Source organism: Heterocephalus glaber, unplaced genomic scaffold (genome assembly GCF_053883595.1).
Source record: "Heterocephalus glaber isolate CG9 unplaced genomic scaffold, H.glaber_assembly_v1.0 deba00001761, whole genome shotgun sequence".
Classification (NCBI taxonomy): Eukaryota; Metazoa; Chordata; class Mammalia; order Rodentia; family Bathyergidae; genus Heterocephalus; species Heterocephalus glaber.
Window position 1 is genome coordinate 354484 of NW_028258458.1, and position 16591 is coordinate 371074.

The following is a 16591-nucleotide window of genomic DNA, read 5'->3' on the forward strand; positions in this document are numbered from 1 at the left end:
CTGCTTGCAAAATATCAACACTGGATAATTCTAGATACAAGAATATGGGTTTATTTGTTCTGGTTTTTTTCTGAGCTGTTCTGCCTTTTACATTGTCAGTATTTCATACACTAACATCCAGGCTAATGTATATTGGGATCTGCTTTCCTCTCCACCTACTGTCTTCTGAAATACTCATGAACCAGGAAAAGTGTCAGCCAAGGATGTGCCCTATAATGAGGCAGGGAAGGGAACAGTAAGAAGAGCTGCCCCTATACCTTTGCACATTGCCAAATATAGGACAGAGAATTAGAGAATATCCTGCAAGGTGAGCAACAGAAGATTACTGTTAGAGTAGAAAAATCCCTGGATGCGGGTCAGAGTTAGACATAAGGAGAATGAAAAGTGCTCCAGTTTTGCTTCCTGCAAAAAAGAGGCAAACATCTAAAGATGATGACAACTAGGTAAATGCCACACAACTGACTGAGCTCTGCTCATGTTCTTCATGTCTCATTTCCTACCCCCCAGCAGGGACTGATAGACAAACACCTGCACTATTGACAAAATTTAAAGAAGCAAACTTCAGATTACCTGGGTGCCACCACTGAGGAAGGAAATGTAGAACTTGGCTGTGTGTGAGGGACATAAATGGAAGCTCTGTTCTCAGAGAACACAGAAAGATAGAGAAGCAGAAATGCTTGTTGCGGTGCAGAAATATGCAGAATGGCTCTTGTGCAGAAATGCTGGTCACTGAGCCTGGTCAGGGCTGCTGCCTTCGGAACTGGTGGAGGCTGTGGGGCACAGCCACAGGTAGACTATTTGTAGTCTCTCTGGCCCTTGGGCTTCAATATCCACACCTTCTCATTAATCAACATGTTTAGTCTCATGCAATCATGCAATTACAGGGCAGTGCAAATCCATAGGGAGCAACCCTGAGAGATGAAGAACTTTACTTTGGTTGATTCTCTCACCTGGAGGTCAACTGCATGTCACCTTCTTCTCTCCACCTTTTCATTTTGGCTCATGTGGATTTCAACTACCTTGCCCTTCTTAACATAGTTTGGTTCTGTTGTTGATTTCTAGTTTTCCTTAAAACTTCAATTACACACATTTCAAGAAAAGAAAATCTTGTAGAAATATTTTAATACTAAACCTATTGAGATATCATGAGATTAGTATAAGTTACCTTTGGCCTCTACAATTATAAGAGATAATCAAAGTGCTCGACATTGGCTTCCAGACATTGATACTATGTCAAACTGCTGCTTGCATAACCTCGGTCATTGAGATTGTGGCACATGCATTTTCAATTTGTTCTCTAAGGGTCAGCAGTGTAGTGGATTTTCTTTGGTTTATGACATCCACTAGGGTCCTCTATAAGAGGGTAAAACCATCTGTTGAAAAATCATACTCTTTCATTTCCTGTAGTATGCATACATTTCTGTTTCTCTCTCTCTCTCTCTCTCTCTCTCTCCCTTCTCTCTCTCTCCGTATGTACGTATATATATACATATCTCCATATATATATTTCTTCTATAAATTTATGTGGAATTATACTCAATTTATGTAAAAATAAAAATTCAGATGTCTATTACTATGTATGGTTCATGGAACATTAATTATCCCTATGAATATTACATAGTGCATAAAATATATGATGTAATCATGAATATATTTCAGTTATGCTCCTAATATATTGTTACTAAATATTCTCTGTAAATCATATGCAGAAAAGCAATTTTATTTTTAATATGTTTATTGGATAATAATTAGCATACAGTAGTATATATTCATATTGTTCTAATACATGTATTTTGTCAAATGTATATTGAGATATGCATTTTTATCTATATATTTATATAGATAAATATATAGCTATCTGAATATTTAATTATCACATGACCAAAATGTGTCTATATGCAGATTTACATATACATATGTATCTTGATATTTATCTTTGTTTGTATATATATACACATATATCTGTATACAGATATACATCAGAATTTTCATCACCAAAATTGATGCTGACGTATTCATCTCCCCGGAAATTTTTCTTATATTTCTCTGTAAAACTTTTTTCTACCTTTGTACATTCACTGAACACACTTCCTTTTTTTAAATTAATTTTATTGTTACATTTTAGTTATAGAATATAATGACATTCATCAATGGAAATTTACACATTTACATAATCTTTCTTGGTTCTTAGTTTTCCCCACTCCCCTGCCCTCCCTTCAACCCCTCCATCCCTCCCTATTTACAAAGAATTTGATTCCATTTTTTCATTTTCCCATATTAATTCCATTCCCTTTTTTCCTTTCTCCTAGCACCCCCCACTTCTCCTTCACATTTGCCACTTTTCTTCCAATTTCACATTATCTATTATATCTTTTAGTTCTTATTTACATTTTCAGTTTCTCACACTAGAGAAACTATTTGGTACTTACACATGTGTCCTATTTATTTCACTTAAGAGTATCACCTTGAAGTGCATTCACTGAGATATAAATGTCTCTAATTTCTCATTTTTTAGGGCTGAGTAGTACTTCCTTTTATTAAAAAAACACACATTTTCTTTTTTTGTATTAAATTCTTTTATTGGTACATTGTAGGTATACAACACAATTACATTTCTCATTCGGAATTGTACCTTTACATAATGCATCTTGGTTCTTATTTTTCCCCATTCCTAGCCCTCCCTTCACCCCCTCCACCCTTCCCTATTTACAAAGACTTTATTTCCATTTTTTCCATTTCTCATCATTTTTCCTTTCCCTTCTTTCCTTTCCCCTGCCCCTCCCACTACCCCTATCCCTTTGGACCTTTTCTTCCTATTTTACATTATCGATTATTCATTCTAATCATTGGTACATTTTAGGTATACAATATGATGACATTCATTATTGGAAATTTGCACCTTTACATAGTCGCTCTTGGTTCTTATTTTTCACCCTCGCCCAGCCCTCCCTTTAACCCCTCCAGTCCTCCCTATTTACAAAGATTTTGTTCCTATTTTTCCATTTTCTCGTATTAATCCCATTCCCTTCTATCCTTTCCCCTAGCCCTCCCACTTCCTTCCCCTTTGCCCCTTTTCTTCCTATTTCACATGACCTATTATACATTTAGTTCTTATTTACACTTTCAGTTTCTCACACCAGAGAAACTATTCGGTATTTACACGTGTGTCCTATTTATTTCACTTAAGAGTATTGCCTCTATGTGCATCCACTTAGCTATAAATGTCTCTAATTTCTCATTTTTTATGGCTGAGTAGTACTCCATTTTATAAAAAAACCACATTTTCTTTATCCAGTCTCCAGTTGATGGGCATTTGGGCTGTTTCCAAGTTTTAGCTATTACAAACTGCACTGCTATGAACATGGGTACACATATATCACTGTGGTATGATTCTTTTAATTCTTTGGGGAAGATCCCCAGCAGTGGAATAGCAGTGTCAAATGGGACTTCCAGTCCTAGTTCTTTGAGGTATCTCCATACTGATTTCCACAGTGCTTGCACCAGTCTACACTCCCACCAGCAGTGGAGCAGGGTTCCTCTTTCCCCACAGCCCCGCCAGCATTTGTTATTGGTTGATTTCATGATAGCAGCCATTCTTTCTGGAGTGAAGTGGAATCTCAGCGTTGTTTTCATTTGCATCTCTCGAATGACCAGTGACGTTGAACATTTTTTCAAGTATTTATTTGCTATTTCTACTTCTTTGTGTGAGAAATGTCTGTTCATTTCAGATGCCCATTTTTGGATTGGGTCTTTAAATTTGGGAGGTCTGATCTTTTTAAGTTCTTTATAGATTCGAGATAGTAGACCTTTGTCTGAGGAAGAGCAGGTGAAGATTTTTTCCCACATTGTGGGTTTTCTCTTCACACTGCTGGTGGTTTCTCTTGCTGTGCAGAAGCTTTTTCATAAGAAGAGATCCCATTGGTTGATTGTTTGTGCTAGTTCACGGGCAACTGAGGTTTTGTTCATAAAATCTTTTCCTACACCAATGTCTTCAAGGGTTCTATCTAACCTCTGTTCCAACTGGTTCAGAGTTTCTATTTTAATATTTAGATCTTTAATCCATTTTGATTTTAGTTGAGTGCATGGTGAGAGATATAGGTCTAGTTTTAATCTTTGGTAAGTTGAAGCCCAATTTTTCCAGCACCATTTATTAAAGAGGCTATCTTTCCTCCAGTGAGGGTGTTTGGCTCCTTTGTCGAAGATGAGATGGCTGAGTGTGTCTGGCATTGTTTCTGCATCTTCTAATCTGTTCCACTGGTCCTCAAGTCTGTTTCTTTACCATGCTGTTTTTATCACAGTAGCTTTGTAGTAGAGTTGCAGGTTGGGGATTGTGATCCTCCCTGCCATGTCTCTGTTACCTAGAATTGCTTTTGCTATTCTGGGTCTCTTCTTGCTCCAAATGAATTTTTGGATTATTTTCTCGAGGTCTATGAAGTATGCTGCTGGGATCTCAATTGGAATTGCATTAAATCTATATAGCAGTTTTGGAAGTATGGCCATTTTCACTATATGAATCCTTCCTACCCAGAAGCAGGGGATGTGTGTCCATTTTCTGATATCATCTTCAATCTCTCTTTTCAGAATGCCATAGTTTTCAGAGAAGAGGTCTTTGATTTCTTTCGTTAGGTTGATTCCTAGGTATTTCAGTTTTTTGGATGCTATTGTGAAAGGAATTATTTGCCCTATTTCTCTCTCAGTGAGTCTGTCATTGGTGTAGAGGAATGCTATTGATTTTTGTGTGTTAACCTTGTAACCAGCTACTTGACTGAATTTGGTTATTAAGTCTAGGAGACTTTTGGTGGAGTTCTTGGGGTCTTCTATATAGAGTATCATGTCATCTGCAAATAATGACAATTTGACTTCTTCATTTCCTATCTTTATTCCCTTCATTTCTTTCTCTTGTCTAATTGCCATGGCTAATGTTTCGAGAACTATATTGAACAAGAGTGGTGATAGTGGACATCCTTGTCTTGTTCCTGATTTTAGTGTGAAGGATTTTAGTTTTTGACCATTTAGTATGATATTGGCTGTTGGTTTTTCATAGATGGCTTCTATCAGTTTGAGGTAGAGACCATCTCTTCCAATTTTTTATAGGGTTTTTATCATAAATGCATGTTGGATTTTGTCAAATGCTTTTTCTGTGTCTATGGAGATAATCATATGGTTTTTGTCCTTGGTTCTATTGATATAGTGTATTACATTAATTGATTTTCGTATATTGAACCATCCCTGCATCCCTGGGATGAATCCCACTTGATCAGGGTGTATGATCTTCTTGATGATCTTCTGCATTCTGTTTGCCAGTATCTTATTAAGGATTTTTGCCTCTATGTTCATTAGTGAGATTGGCCTATAGTTCTCTTTTTCAGTTGGGTCTTTTCTCTGCTTTGGGGATCAAGGTGATGCTTGCTTCCAGGAATGAATTTGGGAGTATTGCTTCCTTTTCAATTTCATTGAAGAGTTTAAACCGTAGTGGCAGCAGTTTCTCTCTAAATGTCTTGTAGAATTCAGCAGTGAAGCCATCAGGGCCCGGGCTTTTCTTAGTTGATAAGTTTTTAATTACATTTTCAATTTCATTGGTTGATATTGGGTTGTTCAGAATTTTTAGGTCTTCTTTGTTCAACTTTGGTCATTCATATGTATCTAGGAATCTGTCCATTTCTTCTGTGTTGTCCATCTTATTGGCGTATAGGTTCTGGAAGTAGGTATTGATGATCCTCTGGATTTCTGCTGGGTCTGTTGTCATTTCACCCTTTTCATTCCTAATTGCATGGATTTGGGCCTTTTCTTTCCTTTTTCTGACAAGGTTGGCTAAAGGTTTGTCAATTTTGTTGATTCTTTCGAAGAACCAACTCTTGGCTTCATTGATTTTTTGTATCGTTCTCTTAGTCTCCATTGCATTGATTTCTCCTCTGATCTTTATAATTTCCTCCCTTGTATGAGCTTTGGGGTTGTCCTGCTCTTCTTTTCCTAGAAGCTGGAGGTTCAGCATCAGGTTGTTTAATTGGGATCGTTCTGTTTTCCTAATATGCATCTTCACTGCTATGAATTTCCCTCGTAAGACAGCTTTCATTGTGTCCCATAGATTCCGATATGTTGTATTGTCATTGTCATTTCATTGAAGGAACTGTCTGATTTCTTCTTTAATTTCCTCTGTGACCCATTGGTTATTCAGAAGTGTGTTGTTCAATTTCCACGTGTTTATGAAATTTTTTGAGTTTCTTTTGCTATGGATCTCCAATTTCATCGGACTATGGTCTGATAATGTACAGGGGATAACTTCAATTCCTTTGCACTTACTTAAACATATTCTATGTGTGAGTATGTGGTCTATTTTTGAGAATGACCCATGTGCAGCTGAGAAGAATGTGTATTCTGATTTTGTGGGGTGGAAGACTCTGTAAACCTCTGTTAAGTTCATTTGTTCAAGAGTTTGATTGAGTTCTAGTATTTCATTACTTATTTTTTGTCTAGTTGATCTATCTATTTGTGACAGTGGGGTGTTGAGGTCCCCCACTACAATTGTATTAGTGCATATATGACTTTTCATGTCCGTTAGTATTTGTTTTATATAGTTGGGTGCACTAGTGTTTGGTGCATAGATATTTATGATTGTCATCTCTTCCTCTTGGATTCTTCCCTTTACGAGGATGTAATGTCCTTCTTCGTCTCTCTTAATCAGTGTTGGTTTGAAATCTACTTGATCTGCCAAGAGGATAGCTAGTCCTGCTTTTTTTCAGGTTCCTGTCGCATGCAGTATTGTTTTCCACCCTTTAACTTTCAGTCTATGAGTTTCCTTTTGAATTAAGTGTGTTTCTTGTATGCAGCATATTGTTGGATTTTGCTTCTTGACCCATTCTGCCAGTCTGTTTCTTTTGATTGGTGAATTGAGACCATTAACATTGATGGTTATAACTGAAACATATTGACTTGTCATTGCCATGACTTTTTCTTTTTGTTGGGTTCTCCCCTTTTACATTTAATTTCTTGTCATGCCAGATGGGTACATTCTGCTTTGCTTCCTGGGGTTGTGATCCTGAATGTCTGTTCCTAGGATATTGTGTAAAATTCTTTGGAGTGCTGGTTTGGTATTCACAAAGTTCCTAAAGTGCTCTTTGTCATGAAAGTATCTTATTTCTCCATCCATTTTGAAAGATAGTTTTGCAGAGTACATCAGTCTGGGTTGGAGGCTGTTTTCTTTTAGGGCTTGGAATATGTCACTCCAAGGTCTTCTTGCCTTGATGGTTTGTGTTGAGAAGTCTGCTGTGATTCTGATGGGCTTTCCTTTGTATGTGATTTGTTTATTTTCTCTGACTTCTTGGAGAACTTTGTTCTTCTGTTGTGTTTCTGGAATCTTAACATTTATATGCCTATGTGTAGATTTGTTTTGATCAAGGCTATTTGGAGTCCTATATGCCTCACTTATCTGTATGTCAAGCTCTTTCCCCCTGCTTGGGAAGTTTTCTGCCATTATTTCTGTGAAGAGATTTTTTATGTCATCTCCACTCTCTTCTGTTTCTTCATTGAGCCCAATCAGTCTTATGTTATTCTTCTTTGCATCATCTAGCAGCTGCTGGATTGATTTCTTGTGTTCCCTTATAATTTTGATGCAATTTTTCTTTTCCTGGTCACTAATTGCAATCTTATCTTCTATATCTGAAACTCTGTCCTCACATTGGCTCATTCTGCTGTGCAGACTTTCAATGGAGTTTTTCATGTCCTGGAAATCTATTTGCATCTGTTTTATAGATTCCATTTGTTTCTTATGTTGGGATTCCATCCTGTTCCTCAGCTCCTCTCTAGATTTATTAATCATGTCTTGCACTAGGGGCACAATTTCTCCTGTTATCTGAGAAATTATTTCTGATTTCATTTTTTCCAGATCCCCTTTTGTTGCCAGTTCAGTGGGTCCAGGTGGTTGAGTATCAGGGTGTTCCATCTCATTTCCCTTTGGGGTTGCTGTAGGTGATCTGGAAGTCTGGTTTTGAGACTTATTCACGTGTTTTCTCATTTCGACTGGGGCGGGGGGCTGTTAGCACCTGCACGGGGACCTCCTCTGAGCTGGGTGAGGTGGGACAGGGGCCATGAGCAGCAGTAGGGATGGTGACCCAAAAGCCCTTTCCTGTGGGCTGGGAGCAGCCGGAGCGATGGTGGCCAGGAAACCCCTTCCTCTGGACCAGGAGCAGTGGGATGGTGGCTCAGAAGCCCCTTCCTCTGGGCCAGGAGCAGCGCGACAGAAGGTGGCCCAAAAGCCCTTTCCTCTGGGCTGGGAGCAGCAAGAGGGATGGTGACTGGGAAGCCCCTTCCTCTGGACCAGGAGCAGTGGGACTCAGTACCTTGGTCTGGTGGTCTGGTATCCTCTGCATCTTTGTATTGTAGAATCAGGTGGCTGCCTGTCTGCAGCGGGGTGTTTTGGTGTCTTCCGCGCTACTCAGGACCGCGGTAGGCCCTGCACAGACCTGCTTGTCTGCAGTGGGCTGATTCGGCGTGTTCGGTGCGACTCAGGACCTCGGTAGGGCATGGGCAGACCTGCCTGTCTGCAGCGGGGTGATTCGGCGTGTGTTCCGTGCGACTCAAGATGTTTTCTGATGATGTGAAAATTCCAAACCACCTAGTAGGAAGGTCAATTAATTCAACTATTTAGAAAAGATTTTTGGGGATTACACAATAAAGAAAATTTATATCCTTAAAACTAATAATGTCACCCCAAGAATAAAGTTATCTTTCATTTTCATGAGAGCCATGACAGAACATTCTGTCTGTTTATCCACAATATCAGAAAAAGATCTACCTAAAATTCATCAATATTAGAAGGACTCCTTATTTTTTGTCACTATACATCATGTGAAAAGGAGAACACTATAAATTAACATATCACTGCTAAACCAGATGGCGTGATGGAATACCAGAAGCTCAATGAGGAAAATAACAAAAATACAGAAATCATTCATCACTTTAAATTTATCCAGATCACAAAAAGCAAACTGATGTAACAAGTTATCCGGACATTTATAAAGGATGACCGTGAGGCATTATAGTCGTAGGGAATTAGCTTTGTGGACAAGTATGTAAACAAAAGCCATCAAAAATTGGTTGCATTAATCCCATATCTCTCTCTACCTCTGTGTACCTTAAAAGAGTCTATAAACTGGCAAGTGTACTTCTCTGCAATGAGCTGTGTTGCACACAAGAGCCATTCCCCCTCTCATGTTATAAGTTCATAGTCACCGTGGAGGGGGATCAGGACAGGGAAGTATTATTTGGACAGCCACCACTTAAGTCAAATACATTTGAGTGACTTCATAAAGAGGTCTATAATCAATGCACTGAGAGAAGAACACTCAGTTTCAGTTTCTGGCCTCCTCTCTATATAAAACCTGAGAATCATCCTAGGAAGAGGCACCTCAGAATAAAGTCCTAATCCTTGAAGCCATATGTTCCTAATTTCTAAAGTCCTTATAATGAAAATAGCCCTCCATATTGTCTAAGCATAGTAGATTTGGGTTCCTTTTTATGAGAAATGAAGGCATTTTTCACTGATGAAGTTCAAAGTTTCAAATACCACAAGACTATCTCAAACCTCTGAGTTAAAATAATTGTGATAATTTTATAATTAATGAAACTGAGTAGGGTAGATGGTAATATGACCCTCATAGGATACTTTTTTCCCATGAAAACTCTCCATAATTTCTTCATGCAGTATGAAATTACCAAATTTGCCTCATAGTTGGTGTACATGATGGTGCAACTCATGTGACCCTAACCATGGGGGTCAAACACAGAAGCTAGCCCCAGATATTAACACAGTCTTGCTTAAACCTTTCTCTGCCCTGTCCACCTTTTCTGACATTCCCTTTGAAACTCAGCCACACAGAATTGTTAAAACTGTATGCCTAACTCCAGTGCTACTTCCATGAAGTCCGAGCAAGAAGATGGAGTTTAGAGATTGAAATCATTTGTCAAACATCACACCCTTGGACAATCAGCAAAATCAGGGCTGAAGTCCAAGTTGAAAGGTACTCAGACACCATAGATTCAGGCATTTGGGCTCCTTGATCTTATTGTAATTTGAACTTACTCTAAAAACAGCAGCTCCAAGCCAATGGCACAATCACACAAAAGATATTCCAACAATGAGACTCCTCATGGCTCCCTTCATTTCCTTGTTCCTCAGACTGTAGATAAGGAGGTTCAGCATTGGAGGGATCACAGTGTACATCATTGTAGCCACTATGTTCTTAATGGAGGAGTCAGTATCTGCCAAACTCTCATAGACTCCAAAACCTGTCCCATAGAACAAGGACACCACTGAGAGGTGAGACCCACAGGAGGAAAAGGCTTTGTACCCCCCCGCCCACTGATGGGATCTTCAGAATAGAGGAGACAATTTGGATATAAAAGAAAATAATCCCAAAAAGAGGTACACCAACAAATATGATACCCATTAACTATACCAGCAGTTATTGATGAAGGTATCAGAACAGGTGAGCTTGAGACCTGAGCAAGTTCACAGAAGAAGTGTGGGATCTCCAGGTCTGTGCAGAAAGACAGCCACAGTGCCATCAGAGTGTGCAGCAGGGAGTACACAGTGCTAATAAACAGGGAGAGTAGAACCAGCAGGACACAGAGGTGGGGGTGCATGATGACCGTGTACCTCAGGTGGTGACAAATGGCCACATAGCAGTCATAGGCCATCACTGCAAGGAGACAATTTTCCAAGCCACTACAAAGCAGAGCAAAGCAGGCCTGGGAGAGGTAGCCTGTGTAGGAGATGCTCTGACTGTGTGTGCTTGGATGCTCACCAGCATCTTTGGAAGCACAGTTGTGCTTACAGAGAGATACCAGTGAAGGACAGGCTGGAGAGGAAGAAGTACATGGGGGTGTCGAGGTGGGAGTCAGAGCTGATGGCCAGGGTGATGAGCAGGTTTCCCAGGATGGTGACCAGGTACATGGACAGGAACAGGCTGAAGATGAGGGGATGCAGCTCTGGATCATCTGTCAGTCCCAGCAGAAGGAATTCTGAGACTGCTGTTTGGTTAGTGAGTTTCATGTTACTGGTTAATCTCATAGAAAAGATGATGTGAAAATAAAATAAAATGACTTGTTTCTAGACAAGCAGCAGGAGTATGACATGGTGACTTGTTAGAAAGGAAAATCCTTGTTACTGTTACATCTTACTGATGACAAGATATGAGAATGAGGACCCATGCTTCAGGTGGATTTCATATATCTAGAGGTTGAGAACCAGAGTTTTTCCTAAAAAGGGAAAATGATCTTCTTGTGTATACCATGGAACCAAAAGGCTATTCAGATATTTTTGTCACTGATCCCTTCCATTCCTTTTCTTTCTTCTCCTCCTCTAACTTCCACACCTTTTAATGGAAACCAACACTTTTTCACACATTGTAGTAAGTGCTGAGACTGTAAGAAATAAGACAGGCAATTTCCATGAGAATTAGTCCATGCCTTCAATAGAAATAAAGATGAGAATGAACTTATCAAATATGTCTTCTAAAGTCATGGTCTGCAGTGTTGGCATCTGAAGGGCTTGTCAAATTACAGTCAAGATAGTTGATGCTCTCTGCTCCCAGACATGAATTCACAAGGACATGTAATGGACATAAAGTACACTGTTCATGTTTAGCAAACACTGAGTCAGAACTTAGGTTGTCTGGCTGCTGGGTTGATTCTCATGACCAATTTCTGCCAATGTCTGTGAGCAACGCAAAGTCAGTATTGCTAAATGATCACATAGGTCTTTGAAATTTCCAGTATAGTTTTCATCATAAACAAAGACTTTTTTGTTTCCCTTTCTTTCTAGGTATGCCCACTTCCACCACTTCTACAATTAAGCATGGAGGGAGGGGGAAATCCATCCAGGTAGACTTGAACAATAATTAGAAAATGTTTCTTTCAAATTCAAGCCCATAAGACTCTCCCTGGAAATGCAAGAAATCTGCTTTAGCAATAAATTCTAGAAGAGATGGGTAACCATGTTGAAAACACTGTCTTATCCTAAGTGAACTTTTTCCCTAGTAAGAGAGGTAGCATGTCATTACACAAAATAAACAAGTACTAGTTGCATGAGGGAAAGAATGAAATGCAGAGTCTCCTATGTAGACAGATTGAAATAAAAAGCAGTTTGTTATTCTTCAGATGGCAGAGATGTCAAGATGACACCGATTTAGCTAATCATGTTTCCTAATAAGAGGGTCCCTGGAGAGCAAAGGTCTTCCTCTCTTGGGGAAGACAGAAGCAGTACCATGCTGATCATCATTTGAAGTAACATTATATTCACACATTGTGAATTTAATCCAGGATCTAGTATTTGCTTTCCGAATGAGGGAAAGCCTTCAACTATATAAGAAGACAGGGTGTCCCCATTTGCTTAATAAAACTGATGATGAATGCATTAACTGCACTTCGATAATCATTTCTCAGTTTAGAATTCTCCACACATTGTGTATCTTAAATATACACAGTTTTTCTTTGTGTAATTATGCCTCAGTAAATTGGGAGGAAACTGCATGTGGATGTTTTGCTTGATGAGAAATGAATACAGCAAAGCAACCAGCACAGTGCTGGCAATTGGAACTTTGGTATTGTTCTGCCCTATCGTGTGCATGGTAATAGGAAGTGATGCTGTTCACCCCTTAGAAAGAATAAACATCAGGAGCAGGGGAGGGAAGAAAGACAGAACATCTCCAGCATATGAAGTGCACACTTTAGGGAAGTGTTTATGTGCTGCACCTTTCACTGGAAATTTTGGTTTGCAGAAAAGTACAGAAAGATGTATTAGTGATACCAATATTCCTTTGGCATGGCCAAATAACATCTAATACTGAAAATGAATTAAATGGTAAATGCATTAGGCATGGGAATCACAAAACTATGACTACCTAAACTAGGAAAAAATGTATATGTAAATAGCATTCCTTAAGAAAATTAGAAATATTTTAACCTTCCCAGAGGGATGTGTTTTATTACAGATTATTCAGGCATGATGGGAAGTAAAATTACACCAATCAGTGTTCACCACTCACCAGTTAAAATTTAATCTACTCCATGAAGGGGCAGGGGATTTAGAAAAGAACCAAGCTGTGTTATGTGCATGTGCCCACTCCCCAAGAAGATTGTAAACTGCACACATGTACTAATAAACTATAAAATAAATGGTCTCATAGGATAAAAACTCATATACTTCACCACTTTTCCTTTAGACATCTTTAGTGCAAAATTATTAGAAACATATTTGAAACCTCCTTTTTTTTTGTGCTGAGGATCGAACTTGGGACCTTGTGCTTGTGAGGCAGGCGGCGGAACCACTGAGCCAAATACCCAGCCCTGAAACCTCCATTTTATAATCTTGCATAAAACTGATTTTTTTTCTTTCCCCAGGGAAACTACCACACTCACACAACATACATTATTCTGTTCATTTTTCATCAAATTGATATCATTCTTTTAAATAGTAAAAACTGCGTAATGTTGTATTTGGTGAACTTTATATAAATGGACTCTTACAGCATATGCCATTTATAATTAATGCTCTTCAGTAATCTTTTAAAATTAGCTTTGGCATATTTAGTCCTTCATAAATTTTTACTACTAGAGTATCCCATTATCTTGTCACAATGCAATTTATTGTCCGTAAGAGATAAGTATGCCTTTGAACATATAGGTAGATGATGACAGATAGATATATGGATGATAGATCGACAATAGATAGATAGATAAATAGATAGATAGACATAATAATAGCCCGATAGAAAGCTCGGTGGATAGATGTGACTGCATATACAACATAGAGCTATGCGCACAGAGTACCCCATTACATTCATGATGTCATGTTTTGGAGAAAGTAAGAAGAGGAATGCAGGAGAATATAGTTTACAAATTGTGTACATTTATTACTTTATTTTAAAAGATCTGGAACTATAGTATAATGTCTTGGGTTTTAATTCTGGAATGAGGTGAGGGGTATTGTTATCACTACTAATTCTAATCTCTCTGTTGTTCCTATATGAACTATTTTGGAGTTTTAGGAAACAGAAAAGGGGAAGGCAGTACCTCTGCATCTCCATCTCTCTACCCAGCGCCCTTGCATCACCTATCAGCATAGAACAAAAGCTTTCTGTATAAATGCTGGATCAAAACCACCAAGATAAATCAAGGAGCTGATTGCTACGAGCCAACTTCCGTACCTCCTAAAATTCATGTGTTGAAATCTTTATCCCTAATTCTCTAAGCATATGATGGTATTTAGAGATAATTCTTTCAAAAAGAACTTAAATTAGAATATGCTCAGTGGGATGAAGCCTAATCTGATAGGACTGTTACCTTTATAAGAAGAGATTAGGACAAACATACACACACACACATACACTCGCACACACACGCAAAAACACACTTTGAAGATGCAGGAAGAAGATGGTCAGCTACAAGCCAAGGAGAGAAACCAACCTTGCTGATGTGTTAATCTTCGAATTTCTAGACTCCGCAACTGTAGGGGAAAAATTCTGTTGTTAAGTTATCTGGTCTGTGGTCTTTTGTATCAGCAGCCCTAGCACCGAATTCACCAAGCGAAACACCTTCCCCACCACCCTCCCCAAGTAACTTCAATAAACTTCAGGGTATTTTATGAGTCATCAGGCCTGAGAAGGAGCACAGTTCTGCTTAGAATAAAATGGGCCTCATCCTCTGGGAAAGTATAAGGAGAGCAGGAAGAGAGTGTGTGAATATTGGTGCAAAGGAACATGAGAATTTGCAACATAACAGACTGGCAGGGGTTGCCTGGGGATTTAATTTGTTTCTTATCATCTTATGCATATAATGTCATCACTGCTTCCCCTGAGTGAAATTTAAGCAGAATACCATTCCTCATGTCCAAATTATCACCTAGGAGACTGGCTACACTGAGAATGATGTTCAGCACCTCCAGGGTGTGGAAGGCAGCAGATCAGTTCCCAGCACTGGTAGACAAATCGACTGAGGCAGGAGGGTTTCACTCAGGAAGGTCATTCTGAAAGTGGGTTCAGGTGTTGCTTCCTGAGTGAGGCCAGGCTGTGGAGTGACTTGGTCACAGGCCGACTCCTAGTCTTTCCAGAACCCCTGAGGGGCTCAGTATCCAAAGCTACTCATTAGAGTAGCTATTTGCCTATTGTTACTGTCCCAGTGGTGTGTGTCCTTAAAGACTGAGAGTTCAGAAAAAAGGATTCAGGACAGCTGATCTCCTCACCACCAATGTCATGGGCACCTCCTCCTGTTCTCCCATGGCTCAGGCTCCACTCGCTTCTCAGATCTTGCATACATAACTTGTGTCACTCTTCCATTTTTGCTATAAACCACATCATTTCTATCTATTTCACAATGTTAGAAAGCCTGATTCAAGGTTAGGTGTGAAGATACATGGGTATGGATAATATGATTTATATGAATTAAACTCAATTTTATTTACATTTTATATACTTTGGTCATGAAATGCATCGTTTAGATTTTTAAGCCATTTAAAAATTTAACTATGATTCAGAGCTGATAGGGCCATACAAAAAGGGGTAACAGGTCAGATATAACTCCAAAGTCACAATTTGTTGACCTTAGTCTGAAAGAACCCTAAAGGTACACTTCGCTGAAGTTGTAGGATTCATCCGTGGTTTAAATATGAGCAGAAGTCTTGAAAGTTGGTTAACTTTCTCTGAAAAGATCTTGTTAAATGTAATAGAAGTATAAATATGACTAAGATGTGAAGCTGCACTCATGGTATGTCCTCTTGCCATCGAATAGTTCCTGAATCTTAATTTTTTCTGTATTTTATATAGAGGATTCTAATCTATTTTTTATTATTGCTGGCTGCAAAACATATATATATATGCTATATATATGCTATATATATATATATATATATATATATATATATATATATATATATGCTTTTATGTTTGGTGTAGTCCCATTAGTCTGTTTTTGCTTTTCTTTGCTTTTGGGTAATATATAAGAACTGATAGTGTACAGCAAATATTCATTGAAAATGAATTGATGTGCAACATGGATATATCCATTGACCCTCTGAAACATTACTAATTGTCTTCCTCTTGACCAGGGTCTCTCAGCCTTGCCACTACTGATAAGGTAATCAACTCTCTGCTATTTAGGTGGGTGGTGCCGCTCTATGCTTTGTAAGATGTTCAGCAGCATCCCTGGCTTCCATCCACTAGAGGTCAATAGTACTTTTCTCATCTGTGACAATCAAAAATGTCTGCAGACATTGGTAGTACATAACCTGCTGGGAGACAAAATAATCTCAGGAAAAATTTATCTTAGACTCTTTCTGCCTCAGATTATTAGAGAGCTTGACACCAGGAATGTCATTCACTTAACAAAGGGCAAGTCCTTAAAGAGGAGCTAAATGACAAATTCATGGTGGTCCTGTCTGAGATCGTGATTACCGCCGATGACTGAAACTGAAGCTAATTGCTTTTCTGGGCACAAAGTTCTTACCAACCAGGGATCCCAGGGACAGGTGGCTCCTCTAAAAATGGGGAAGATTCACCCAAAATTGGTCATGTCTCAGAACCTACTGTGATTAGCATAG